The sequence below is a fragment of the Epargyreus clarus genome, unplaced genomic scaffold, assembly GCF_041222505.1.
Source record: "Epargyreus clarus isolate Ecla_fem2 unplaced genomic scaffold, WU_Ecla_fem_2.2 ptg000004l, whole genome shotgun sequence".
In the NCBI taxonomy this organism is placed as follows: Eukaryota; Metazoa; Arthropoda; class Insecta; order Lepidoptera; family Hesperiidae; genus Epargyreus; species Epargyreus clarus.
In genome coordinates, this window is record NW_027332212.1 from 15,133,748 (window position 1) to 15,148,315 (window position 14,568).

Consider the following 14,568-nt stretch of genomic DNA (forward strand, 5'->3'; position numbering starts at 1 on the left):
TGCCAAATTGTTTCTGTAGATCTCGGGCGCGTTCACCTTTAAATGATTTGCCCTTTAAACGGGGTGTGTTATATCGCTGACACAAAAATAGTCTCCACCTACAGGTCTTTGTTCCCACACTTCCCACATGAATAATGCTCTCTAGTCGCACACAACAAAGCAATTTTCTGTTTTTAGCAAACTTATCTACAAATGAACACGATATTTTTTTTCGTAGAATTTCCACCAGTTTCCCTTTACGTTAATATTTAACACATTTTCATTTTCTATTTCATTGAAACATTACGTTACATATAATTTGCAGGTACTAGAAAATTAACGTCAATGAATACATCGTTCGAAGAGGAAAACCCCACAAGATTTATACCAAGCCAACCATATCATTCTCACTTCAATGTCACGTGACAGTACGTGTTAATTGGTATGTAAGGATCTTATGTATAGTCAACTATTTAACCTGTCACACACAAGGCTTCAGTAACTTCATACATGAACCGAAAATAATGTGGCCTCTAATCCAATTTACGCAGATAGCATCTGAACTATTCCGCCTGCCGAAGAACAGGCAGGAATGCAAGAAACTGATAACCTTCATTAGTTGGCGAGGTATCGCAAAAAGTCCACTTTATTCAACATTTTTAAAACAAATCGCATGCCTTTATTCAGAATTTAACCCATCTGTTAAATTTAAGGCGACATAACTATCTGTGGTTGGGTTGCGACAGGACCACTGTCATTTTTTGTCACCACTGTCACTTGTCATTGCCAGTCAAGACTACTTAGATTCACAAATAGGATTGGTCTATTAACTTCAGAGTGCCTACGTCAAACCTTTGATGTGTCATGAATGGCATGTAACGGTACTACAGGAAAACTTTCAGGGCTAAAATAATTGAACGGTAGTGATGATACTGTGGAAAACGCGTAGTCATTACACATGTAGGACACTAATAAACTATCTATTTTCTAACACAGGATGAACGGTATCGCAATCCTAAAAGAACTATACGATAAAAAATATGACGATCTTTTTGATAGAAAAAAATAGCGTTAATACCATATCTATAACACCTGTAAGAACAGAGAGACTTAATCGGCTAAATATTTTGTATAGTTTACAAGATTTTTTTTACTAACATTGAATAATTAGTTATTTTAACATTTAATATAAAAAAAATGAAAAATAGTTTTCTAAAATATCGTCAAAACGAAAATAGCATGCAAACATCAATTGATATTGATATCTATTTAAACACTCGCTCCGTTTATTTAAAGCACATAATATAATTAAATAATGAATTCTAGTCATGTTATCAATTGTATTTATTTGCTTGTAAAATTAACAATAGTTTCTCTTGTTTTTCCACACCAAAATCACCTAATTTATTTTTAGTTGTAAAACAACTCAATTATGATTGACAGATCATAAATAGTGAATGATTCTTGTTTTTACTTTCGCAAAACTTTTTATACACTTCCAAAAACACGGAAACGGTCGCTATCCAAGGAATTTACTGTCCAATGTCATGTGTTCCAATTTTATGTATGAATTGAAGTATAATGCCACGATTCTTTATTCTCCACAAAAACAACTTTTACCTATGGATTACTGGCGATCAATCATGTCCTTCCTTGGATCGTCCATCGGTCATCTTGATGGAAACTTTATAGCTTAGCGAAAAAATGGATCGTTGGGAATGATGTTTCTTTTTTTAACATAGCGATGAAGCAGCTGACGGCAGTGATAGCCTTGTGGTTAATAAACTCGGCCTCTCGATCGAGGGGTCCGAGGTTCAAATCCCAGGCACGCACCTCTGATTTTTCAAAAAAAGTTATGTGTGTATTAGAATTTAATTATCACTTGCTAAACGGTGAAGGAAAACATCGTGAGGAAACCTGCATACCTGAAAGATTTATAAAAAATAATCTTAAAGGTATGCGAAGTCTACCAATACGCACTTGGCCAGCGCGGTGGACTATAGCCTAATCCTTCTCATTATGAGAGGAGACTCGTGCCCAGCAGTGGGACAGTAATGGGTTGTTGATGATGATGATGATGATGATGATGATGATGATGAAGCAGTCCGCCTATCTGATGCAAAACAGTCACCGTCACCTATGGACATTTGCAATACCAGAGGAGTTGCCATAGCGTCTTCGGCTCTGCAGATAAGTTATTTTTGTACCCTTCAGAATTCTTCTTGAAAAGCCTCATTACAATAATTACATATTTAACAGATCGAGCAAGCCCCACTGTATGTGGCAACGCCGTCAATGGCAGCCTTGGCGCGCTCCGCCAGCGAACGGATATGAAATCGGCCATATTGCGCCACTAAGTAAGGGCATACGAGGCATTACCAATTTTTTATCAGACATTCTATAACGTAGGAAAATGTAGGTGAGTCATCTAGTTGTGAATGGCGTCTAATATTAAAAATTTCTAATCGAGAACGGGTTTTCTTCCTTGAAGACGTTCAATAGTAATAAATGGTCCATCTAAATAATTTCCGCTAGATGAACCACGGAAACAGCTTTTTTACCTTTTTTCCTAAGGTAGAGTTTGCCGGCCTATTTTTACCAACTTTGCTCTAGGTAACTCACGTGCCTATACCTGCCTTGTTTATGACTGAACGTGTTACTATATTACTCTGCGCATGAATAAATTGAACACTAATTGAAAGTGCTATACGAACACCAAATATTAGCATATTGATAAAGAGAGTTATACCGTGGTAATAACATAAAGGAAAGAGGACATAACCAATATGTGTACATATAAACGTTCATCTACGTTTCAATTGAATGTTTAATGTACAATGTTACCTTTATACATTGGCAAGTATTGAAGGTAGAATTCTTTCGAGGTTTGACAAGGCATCATTAGCGTCATAATATTTCTGCGTGATAACAGCAGTATTTGGATTTGGGCTCTTGTCCTTTATGATGAAGGCTTATCTTCGTATAGCTCAGGGGTAATAACGGATCTACAGTTAGATTTATTTTATTTATTTATCCTATAGTACTCCTGCTATATTTATAATTCATTGCAGAGGTACATGAGCATGGTAGCGATGACTTCATCTCAGGAATGTAAGGCAATTGTTTTAAGTCCAGTTACCCAAAAAATAACCTCTAAATGCTGGGTACTTCGCCCTCGTAACAAACGTACATTTAACCCGACACGATTAACCTCATTTATGAAACAATTCGGATGCCGAACGCCTACTTCCGTCGTTACTTTCAATTTAATATCCGATTCGATTTCTACGGCCAAGTTTGGATAAGACCGATAGACCATGATATTTTGACATTGTCTTGAGCTGTGTGGAATTCAAAATTATTGAACCAAATAATCATACCCATTCTTATCCCAATTTCAAGACAATTTTAGCATTTAACTTAGTTAGATTTTGTTCACTTTGACCAATGCTGGCAAAGCCCTCCATGAACTAGTGAATCACTGATTGGTATAAATGCAAATAGAATATTACCTTATTACATCATTTTGCACTACTCTCAATATTACTTATGGACTAATAAGTTGCACATACGATTAAGACTATTGACTAAGCATAAAATAAAAACATAGTAACACTGTTAAGTTAATAACGGAAGCTATTAAGCTCAGCAAATCGCATTTATTTGGGAACACACTATTATTGAGGCCGTCAATGTACGTAATCTTTATAGACGTAGATATGATAGCTCATTTATTATACATTAAAATATCCAATGTAATCTAAATTCATCCGTACTAAACTGAGTACGAAAGAAAACTACGAAGAGGGCCATAAAACATGCGCAAACAAATAAGAAACATTCCATCCATTCCAAACAAGAATATTGTTAAGAAAGTAACCCGACGGCCTCTCAAAAGGGAATATTGTTGCTCTTAGGGATCTATAACAAACATTGAAACAACAAGAATCTCAATATCCAAGACACAAAGTGCTGACAATGGAAAAGGGGTCAAACGTTGAAGAATAAGGCGTTTGTTCCACCTCCGAGGTAAAAATCACTTGTTGGACACATAAAAATATTGCGTTGGCGTGGAAGCAATCAATTTAATTTCCATCAGTTAGCGCATACAAAAGAACAACAAGCAATAAGCTATGATAAAAATATTTTCTCTAGAGATACAATTGCTATCAATAAAATCAATTTCCTAGCCTCGGATACAGAAATATAAACGTAACTAGTTTACCCATATATTACAGCCGTTAATACATTCATTTATATTGGTTATTAATTTTAATGATAGATGATGTGGAATGTAGGCACGGGCATACGTTTAATCGATCGTAATGGAACACGCGCAAGGAACGACGAACATACAATTTATTCCAAACCTAACTCGTAGAAAACTGTTCTTACTGGCAATCCCGTTCATCGATTACCAATAGCAAGACCCTTGAGGGCTTAAGGGATGTCTAATTCTACATTTTTGTAACCTTCAAAGGCTTTTATCGACGACGGCCAGGATCGTGTTCTTCGGGCCTTGTGTTTTGAGGCCGTATAGTATTATTGTAAAAATTGTATCATCACAAGGAGAAGAAACCCTGAATATTAAACAAGAAAAAAACATAAGAAACGAATGATAGAGCAGGGTACACATGTGAGTAAACAAAGTATGTTGAAACAATTGCCTACGTTCCCAAAAAAAATGGGGTTAGATAAGGATGACCTAAAAATATTAAAATATACCTTGAAAAGTTCGAGTAATACTTACTAGTTCTTGAAGGGTATGACCAATTATTCACCGCAAAATTTTCTTCCCCAACTTTCATAATTACTGTTAAAGTCGGTCACAGAGGCGTACTACCCCTGCTGACTTAATTGGCCCGTCCGTCATAAACCGTTTCGAATGATTTTCCAATCCAGTGAAGAATACAAAAAAAGCTTAAAAATTGTTGAGTTTTTTTACAAGCGTGTTCAAACAGAACTATTGTTATAATGGTCCTGAGGGAGGGAAATCATTCGATTAATCGGATAAAATCATTCTATTTTATCATGTTGATGGATGTCTAGTAGCTACGAATCTAATGGATAATCACTCAACATCCAGAGAGGGTTACATGAGAGAGAATAATTATGACGAGATTAAAATAGTTCAACAAATAAGTAAAGTAATTAAAACCAATAATAATATCGAATATTAACATGAGTATAACACTCAGTTGAATATTGCAAGAACGACTCACGAATCGATTACTACCAGAGTTCATAATCACTTAATCATTATCAAGAATTTTATAATATAATTGTTTTGTTGAATAAAAAATACAGTAACTGGTATAACCTCGTTGGCCTTGAGAGAAATCTAGTACTCCTTCGATGTCGGAAAACATTGCTTTAAGAAGTACTCAGCATTATGTAATGAATTCCAATAACTATTGATTAGCGACAACCTGGCGATTAAGTATAAATAAAATTGTCTCATTTATCTCCAGATAAATAAGAGTAAATAGACTTTTGTGAGGCAGGGCGTTAATACAAATCTTCATATATAACTACTATACGGCCATATTTTCATTACAATAGTTTCCTTTATTATTTTATGTTAATAAAAGTCTCATATCAAATCAAATTCAAATCAGACATAATAATAACAACTGATTTGATTTGATTTAAAAGTCTATCTAATTGGCTACTTGACACTTTTTGGGAAACTGTTTTAATGAATTCATATACGTATTATATATGCCTTTCATTGATCATTTTTTCGAAAAAGGGCTATTTATTAATAAAAAACATATTTTTATTACGGTAAACGGAACGTTACGCCAAAACAGGCGGTCAAGTGTCATTTCGTAGCGTGACGTCAACACATTGAAAATATAGAAATAAACTTCGACGTTACACATACTTCAGGTTTCGATGTGATCGACAGGTTTCGATGTAGTGACGTCACATGACATTTGAGGCAGCACTGTCGCCGTTTTGGGATTTAAAATCCACAGATAAAAAATCGAAAATTTCTTTTTAAAAATTAAAATACTTAGAACATATTAAAAAATAAACGAAATACTGCATAATTTATGTTTACTTATAAGCTATCATATCCAACATATTTCATATTTTATTGTTATAACTGTCAAGTACCCAATTGGTGGGGAGTAGCGATCTAGCGGGAAACTATATAAAAAGATATAAGCATATTATATTGTTTAGAGAATAAAATGTCAAAGAATTAATTGTCAGAGAAAAAAAATGGAGCTGTTATTGAATTCTTATTATATAAAATAGTCTTTCACAAATAATCAGTTTAGACTAGCTAATACTCGACGAAAACTATCTTAGACTAATATATGTCCCTGGAAGTTTGTCAACAGAACCTGGATCACGTGCTATTAATCAGCTCCAGTGCTCACTGAATGAAGACTCGAGCATCAAAAGACCAACTTTTCCTTATGACGCATCTCCGATACTGCTACCGCGGGATCAAAGTTGAAAAGTGGATTTATATCTTTGAAGATATTTTAAAGTCCTTATCATCTATCTTCAAGTTAGATTACTTTGTTACTTTACGACCTTGTTTTCCAGATGAATTTGGAATCAATTCAGAAGACATTTTACCATTTTCAGATGTCTTTCCTTAAGGAAAACGTAAACAATTTGTGAATTTATTCCCCAAATTTATTATGCAAAACCAAGTACCTACATATTTGCTTCGTCCTAAAACTTAAGAGGATCTAGTGTCACGCGAATAGCTTTGCGAGCTGAAAATATATCCGGAATCTCCGGATATCTCCGGAAAGACGTACTTGTGGGTTTTTGTAAAAAAAGAAAGAGAAAAGAATAAAAGCAAAAAAATATTGCCATTGCTTCAACCAGCTGCGACAAAAATATTTTTTCTTCTTGCACGATACTACAAGTGAAAAATATTTATTGTCAGTCATAGTACCATTCTACAATGTTAATATAGGCAATACTCTAGTTGACTGCCATTGCTTCAACCAGAGACGACAATATGATTTTTTCTTTCAATAAATTTTTGCACGATACTCCAGTAGTACAAAAAGCTCAAGCTGCCTTTATACCGCTATCTTTGGGCTTTTTAAGCTTAGGTCAAACTCACATTGTATTTAACATTTCACTTATTATATTGTTACCTTGTATTAACATATGAGTTATCGTTGGATTCGTCTAAATAGTGAGAGTGACGTAGGCATTTTTAAGTAGTCAGGATTTTTGTATTTCATAGTTATTGCTAGTTATCTTTAGTATTCACGATATTTAAAGCTCTAGAAGTAAACTCAGCGACTTGTCTTACCAGCTTACAAGAAACTCAATACTGTACGGCTTTACTCCCTAAATTAGCTTAAGTCGAGTGCAAATCTGCTTTGACTGAGCGCTTAAGTGGATCAAATGACACACGACTTTCATCCACGACACGTTTTTAGTCATTGCTATAGACATCTACTAGTCTACTAATAAAGGTCTCTTAGTTTTTGAATTATAAGCTGAAGTAAACAACAATGTTATACTAACTATTATACATATAAACAAAACCCGTGCATTTAAAAATAGATTAACTGAAAATAAAATGTGACCTATGACCACAATTTAGACGAGATCTACTATAACTCATATGCTAGAATCCGTAAGACATGAGAGATATGAGAGATACATTCACACACTTGAAATATTACCTTCGTAGATAGATAATTATTAATATTGAGTTATGAGAGAACTTAGCACCCGTATTTAATTAAGATTCCGATTCCGTCTGCGATTTGGAAACGGTTGAAGTGATACCAACTAATGTTATTAATTGCAGAAGTTTATATAGTGTCTACAATGTAAATCAATTTAACATTTAACGGCATTGGTTAATACAAATTGCAGAAGTTCATATAATATCTTCAATATGAATGAATTTCACAATTAACCGAATTGGTCAATTATTTCGACTAAATTATCACTATCTATTTAATATTCAATTTGAACATGACCAAACTTTAATAGTAAATTAGGAAAATCGCTAATACTGATACTATTTGAATCGTATATTGTCATCGGTTCTTGATAATTATTTTTTTTTATTCATCGGAGCATTAAAAGTGGGTAAAAATAAAGTGTAAAGATTCCGTTACATACATACGGGTCAAGCTAAAAAAAACGTGGTAATTACGACTGATAATTCAAACAATCTGAGTTTGCATTCGTCATCAGTCATCACTGATCCTGACCCTAAATATAGTTCATAACCATATCCTCCTCCTGACTCCTGGGATTTTTAGATGTTCAAAGCATAAATTTGTGCAAATGAAATGTGCGGAAATCTGATTTAGAGGAAACCACGACAGTATAAAGTGCATAAACGTGGTCATTGATGGCAGCTATTACATGAACGTTGACATTCACTGACGCGGCATTACGGCCACAATGTAATGAGATCAATGTAGCCATAAACTTGAACGATGTTTATTTTTATTATCTTCCCTTAGAAGTAGTCTCCCGGGTGTATTGCCTAACGATTATGTTTGTTAAACAAAGTAGTTTAATATGATGAAGATATTAAACACAAAAATTTTACTCCACTTACGTCATAGAATAAAATAAATCGATCATGAATATTCGTGTGGGGGTAGAAGGCGACGGGGTGTAAAATTAATCGATGTGCGAACATCGGCATTTGCATTATTATTTCTGCATATAGAAAGGTCGCCTAAAGAGTAGACGGGTAGACAGCGTTCGATGTGCCGACCTGACCTCAATTGCTAAAATAATCCCCCCAAACTGCTTCCAAAGGTATTCCCGACACTAGGAATATATGAACGTATAACATTGATATACGACTTTGTCCCTTGCGAAATAGGAAATGGATATAACGTTTGGCAGTTGCTGAAAGCTTTTTATTGAAAATATTTTTAGAAAACCCAGTAATTTAGGTAAATGATTAAGTTATGTACCTAAATCTACATTATTAAGGGCTTTATATTCTAAATGTACACTTTTGCTCTTATTGTACCAAATAAAATGGTATGATAAGTTAAAAACCAAAAATTCCTATATCATTATTTAATATTAAGAAAACTAGTACAGAAGTAAGCTAAAGTGCTAGAGATACAAACATCTAAAATATAACACAATGACGTAAGTCTTTTCCGTCCAAGGTTAATAGAAGGAAAGCAATCTTTACAATACAATATAAACAGTACAATTTCTTGTGGTTTTACTGCCTACAAAAATGCATGAACAAATTCATGTTGTAATAAAGGAAGGAAAACACGCAGTGGGAGGGAAAACACATCCTACTCCAATCTAATGATCGTTCAATTAATGCTAATGTGGAAACTGAATGCACGTGTGAACACACACTTGTTGAGCAATAACAAATCTATTAAACTGAACATGATATTAAAATATCAGTAGATGAGATAATTGTTTCACATAAAGTAGATGAAAGCTAATTAATATTTCCTCCTCATATTATATATTCATTCTCCTATCGATGAAATTATTAATGAATATACTGATGATGAGTTAAACTATAGTTTGTAGTATACCGAACTTGTAAAACAAAGTGATTTTTATTGTATCATTTTTTTTCGTAAGTACTACGGTAGCGCGTCTAATTTTGATATAACTTTTTCCTAATGTTGTGCAAACCTTTAAAAGTGCATATATAAAACGTTTTCTGTTTGTTTAGTTGGTATGCTTTATTAAATGAATAATAAATAAATATAATTATATCGATTGCAAACAAATCTATTTCTTTAAACTTAGAAGACATTAATCATTTGAGGTAATAAAATTGTTAAAGTTGCAAATTTAGCAACAAACATTTCAGTACAGAAATTGTTACAATTTTACAACGAAAATAAATCGTGCTCAAATAATAAAATTTAATTTTAAATATACATAGTTTCTTTTCGTATCTATGTATAAACAACGTAACATACATTATAGCCAAACTATTATCTATGACCCCAACATTTGATCCGCCCGAACCCGGATACACGAACATCCCGAACAGAGTTCGTGACTTCGTGTATCGCTTAAAACACCATCTATAAACATGATATACTATAGATATGAAGGAAGCATGTAATAAAAACTGTAATTTTCTTCTTTTCGAAAAAAGATATTTGTAAAAAAAGATCCATTTATCTTAACAGACACTGAACTTCTGTCCTCGTGTTACTCGTGTCACCGAAAAACATATATTTCTATACAATATTTTGACAGGCATGGTCCGTGTCTACGCTGTCACGGAAACTATATATACCTTCACATTGTATACAATGATATTATTTTGTCCACAGACCTGTATTGTACATAAATTTTGTCTGTCTTATGTCTAAAACGTACGATGTCTGCAGATAGATATGCACCATCTATCGCTTTCAATTGGCCCCAAAAGCTTCCTAACTTTTATTATAACTTACACTTTGAAGCGATATTAATTACTATTCTATATAAAAAACCTATAAAATTATGTGTGTCAAGACTGCCAACGTCAGTTCAATTTATCGCGATTGGCAAACGCAAATCTTATACGGATCGCAGGAAGTACTGTCGGAAGCGATACAAGATTAGATTTATGTGCAAAATTTACAGCTTATGCGACGGCGAATCGAGTTATCGCGATTGGAACGCGAAGTACTGCAGAAAGTCTAGTCTATCTAATTAGGTCTACGATCTATCTACCTGAAATTCTAAAGCGTATTGTTTCCACAATAACACGCGACTTAACTCAAAAAAGCAACTACTCAGAAAATTACTGAGAAATCACATTTAGCGTTTTGTATTCTTTTCCAAAACGCAAATAAAACCTATAAGTTTACTTTATAATATTTTTAGGAATGAAAACAAAGTTGGTATGCCGCGGATCACTACGTCTCGCTTACCGTACTCCTCAAAGCGGAACACAGCAGCGCTGAACACTGCTTCTATAGATGTGGAGTAAATGCCTGGGATGTCGAATTACAAAGGGTTCTACCTTCTTGGGTTTCACTCTCTTAGGAACTATTGATTCCTATCTTCAGGGCTATTATTAATGATTCCGCAAGCACTTGATAAAAGCAAGGCACTTGACATGTGACCCGCGCCGTATCAAATACTTGCGCCAATTTTATCATATTTGCAAATTAATACTCGTCGACTGTAGTTTCCGGATATTTGCTAATTGATCACTCCGTCAATTAATGTAACGTTGCAGATAGTTATTTCAAAGATACAACATTTCTAATTTTGTTGTATGCTGAATATATTAATTTACTCTTCCACCTCACTTCTTTCGCCAATTGATATTTGCAACACAAAAGGAGTAGGCAATGCATCGCCGCTTTGGAAAGCTTTGATGCACTTTTTTGAAGACGCCCATGGGATAGCGCCCCGCGAATGCCTCAGGAGGACATTCCTCTTACATGTTCATTTAACTAGAATGATAAAGATGATGTATCCACAATAACTAATAACCTTAACTTCATCAAAATTAGATCGGTAGTTTTTGAGAAAAGCGCATTAGCTGTATATTAATACAAACTTTCATACAAACATACATACATACATAGCGGTTGAATACAGAACGTCATTTTTTAAAGTTTGTAAATAACTACTAACAGCAAACAATGAATACAAACAAAATCCACATCGCTAACCGCCTGTCAATTTCAATCGACAACGCATACAGATTCCGCCTCCCGCCATCATGTATTTCCTATTAACGATCCATTTGTAGTTGCGGTTTGCGGCGACCCACGCTTTCAGGCCCCCATTCATTATGTGGAGCGGGACCTATATATTATACGAACAAATAACATGTTAGATGTTTACATACGGTTTCGCTCCCATACATAAAACGTATACGCACGAAGACCAAAAATTGTAAAATACCAAATGGTATGATACAGATTTTGGACAATGTATACTATTTCAGGATTCAATAGAAAAACAGTTATACATTACTGTTAAAATTTGGGGCGAATACGATGCAAAATAGTTTTTTTTTTATACTATAAGAGTAGCAGACGAGCTTGCAGTCCACCTGATGGTAAGTGGCTACTGCCACCCATGGACGTCTGTAATCAACCCCAGATAGGATTAGATATTCCTACCTGAGGTCGGCCACAGATGCGCCGCTACCCCTAAAGACTAAGCTGGAACGCCTCAGAAAAGTCTGTCTCCCTTACCACACCCTTCAAACCGGAACACAGCAGCGGCTAACACTGCTGTTATTAGGTAGAAATAGGTGTGGCGGTGGTGCCGCCGGAGTCGAACCACAAAGGGTTCTACCACCTGCATAATATAATATAAGTTATAAATAAGTAGTGATGATGAAACTATGAGAAAGAAGATTGACAGATCAGGCACATTATTTGCAGAGTAATATATTTTTGATGAAGTTTAATGTATCCCTCAATTATAAATGACTCGAAAGATAATAAATTTATATTCTTCCGAATGTGTCCCATATTTTTCGTTTACATTATTTTCTACTTTCCAATCCGTTACAACGTGGTATATTTATTTTAGTTGACGAGTTATTTTTCCTTTCATTTTCAGTCTATAGCAAGATTTGTTCCAAGTTTAACTAACGCCTACTAAAAATGGGTAGCAGTTATTTTGACATACGAGACACTTCAATTTCTTTGTTCGAGTGTTGTTCAATTGTAACACAATTTTACCAGCATGTAGTTACAGCATCGTACGGTGTAAGCCACATTACGTGGACTCTTCGTGACAAGCGGTCGTAACGGAGCCTGGTTAGATCGCATCGCTATACAGGGTTACTGCTTCACACGTGCCCCGACGTTCACCAGACAAGTTAATTAACTAAACACTAGTTATTGGGTTCTATGAACCATACGTTACAATGTTTGTGGAAAACGCTACATCGGTAATCAATGTTAGAAGAAATATCAAATTTCAACAGAAACTCATGATTTTTTCAAATCAAATCAAATCAATTTTTTTTAATTCAAAATAGGTTCTTTACAGAGCACTTTTTGAATGTCAAAATACCACCACTTCACAAGGTGTTTCGTTATGGAGAAGAAGCGGCGAAAGAAACTCCATAACACATCTTTTAAAAAAAATGGATTTTACAATGTTAAACTTAACCTAATGGTGCATGTGGAGCTGGAACTACTTCAGACCACACCGTTTTGTCAGTCAAATAATCACTTAGTTTATAGTACGCTTTTTTACATAGCGTTTATTTAACGACATGTTTGAACTTTTTTCTGTGAGATTCAAAATGTGTTCGGGTATTTTATTGTAGTAGCGAATACAGTTACCCATGAAAGATCTAGCCACCTTGCATAATCTATGTTTAGGAATTGCTAATTTTTTTCTATTTCTAGTATTAAAGTTATGGTGGTTACTATTTTTTTCAAACATATCAGTATGTTTTCTTATATACATAATATTTTCATAGATGTATTGACTATGTACCGTCAATATGTTAATAGTGGGAAACAGTTCTCTCAGGGACTCACCACGTCGCAGACTATATATTGACCTTATTGCTCTTTTTTGAATAGTAAATATGTCTATGTCAGCAGCACTACCCCACAGCAGAATGCCATAAGACATAATGCTGTGAAAGTAACTGAAATAGACAAGCCTGGCAGTGGGAATGTCTGTTAACTGTCTAATTCTTCTGACTGCAAAAGCTGCAGTACTAAGTCTGCTGGACAGAGCAGAGATGTGAGGACCCCACTGGAGTTTAGAATCAATGGTTATCCCCAAGAAAACAGTTTCATTGACAGATTGCAAAGTCTCACCATTTTGAGCGACATTCATCCCCATACTCCTTACATTTGGTAGCATAAATTTAATACATTTAGTTTTATTAGAATTTAGGAGTAGGTTATTTGTTTCTTGCCGCAAATAATTATCTTTTCTTTCAATAGATATTTCAATAACTTTTAAAAGATCAGAACAGCATTTTACAAATCGTGCGTGGTATCATGTAATTGATAACATATAATAATTCTACTTTGCAAAAGTCCAGATCGACTCGAATGTTGCAAACTTACCTAAAAAATTAAACAATATCTACTAAACTCTTGCACAATAGTATCAAAATCGCTAATCAATCTTATGTTAAATCAGCGTATCATGCATTAGAATTCTCGCTTAGAAATTATTTACGATAATCAAAGTTTAAGGAACATACCAAACAGCTTGCAACAAATATACAGGCTCTTGTATATACAAAACATACCACATTCCTACAATAGGTGTAGTAGAACTAGAAGCAGTGTAACATTGGGTATGGTACATACGAGTGGTTGCGCAAACCGCCAATTAAACCGCCGATGGATCGGTTGTTGCAAACACGATTATGACCGCAAACGGCACTGTGGCCTGCCAGCATACCTTGAGATACTATCAGAATTATCGTGCAATATTATGATTGCATCGGCAAATTGTTTGACCTTCAGTATAACTGATAGATTTCACAAGTAGCTTACACATAGAATTGATAAATAAATACTAAAATGTGTGTCTTAAAGGTTTTTCAAAGACAGGTTGTGTAGATGTTAAGAGATTGGTTGTTGCGTATAGTTATACGAAGCGTTCCAAATTAGTCTATAGGGCAGAAACGACCTT

General features: G+C 34.5%; 1 protein-coding gene across 1 annotated transcript in view; it reads right to left on the minus strand.

The window, feature by feature from the left end:
- The window catches only part of retm (real-time), a 75,051-nt gene that overhangs the window by 43,594 nt on the left and 16,889 nt on the right, over positions 1 to 14,568 (minus strand). The gene's annotated exons all lie outside the window — the stretch shown is intronic.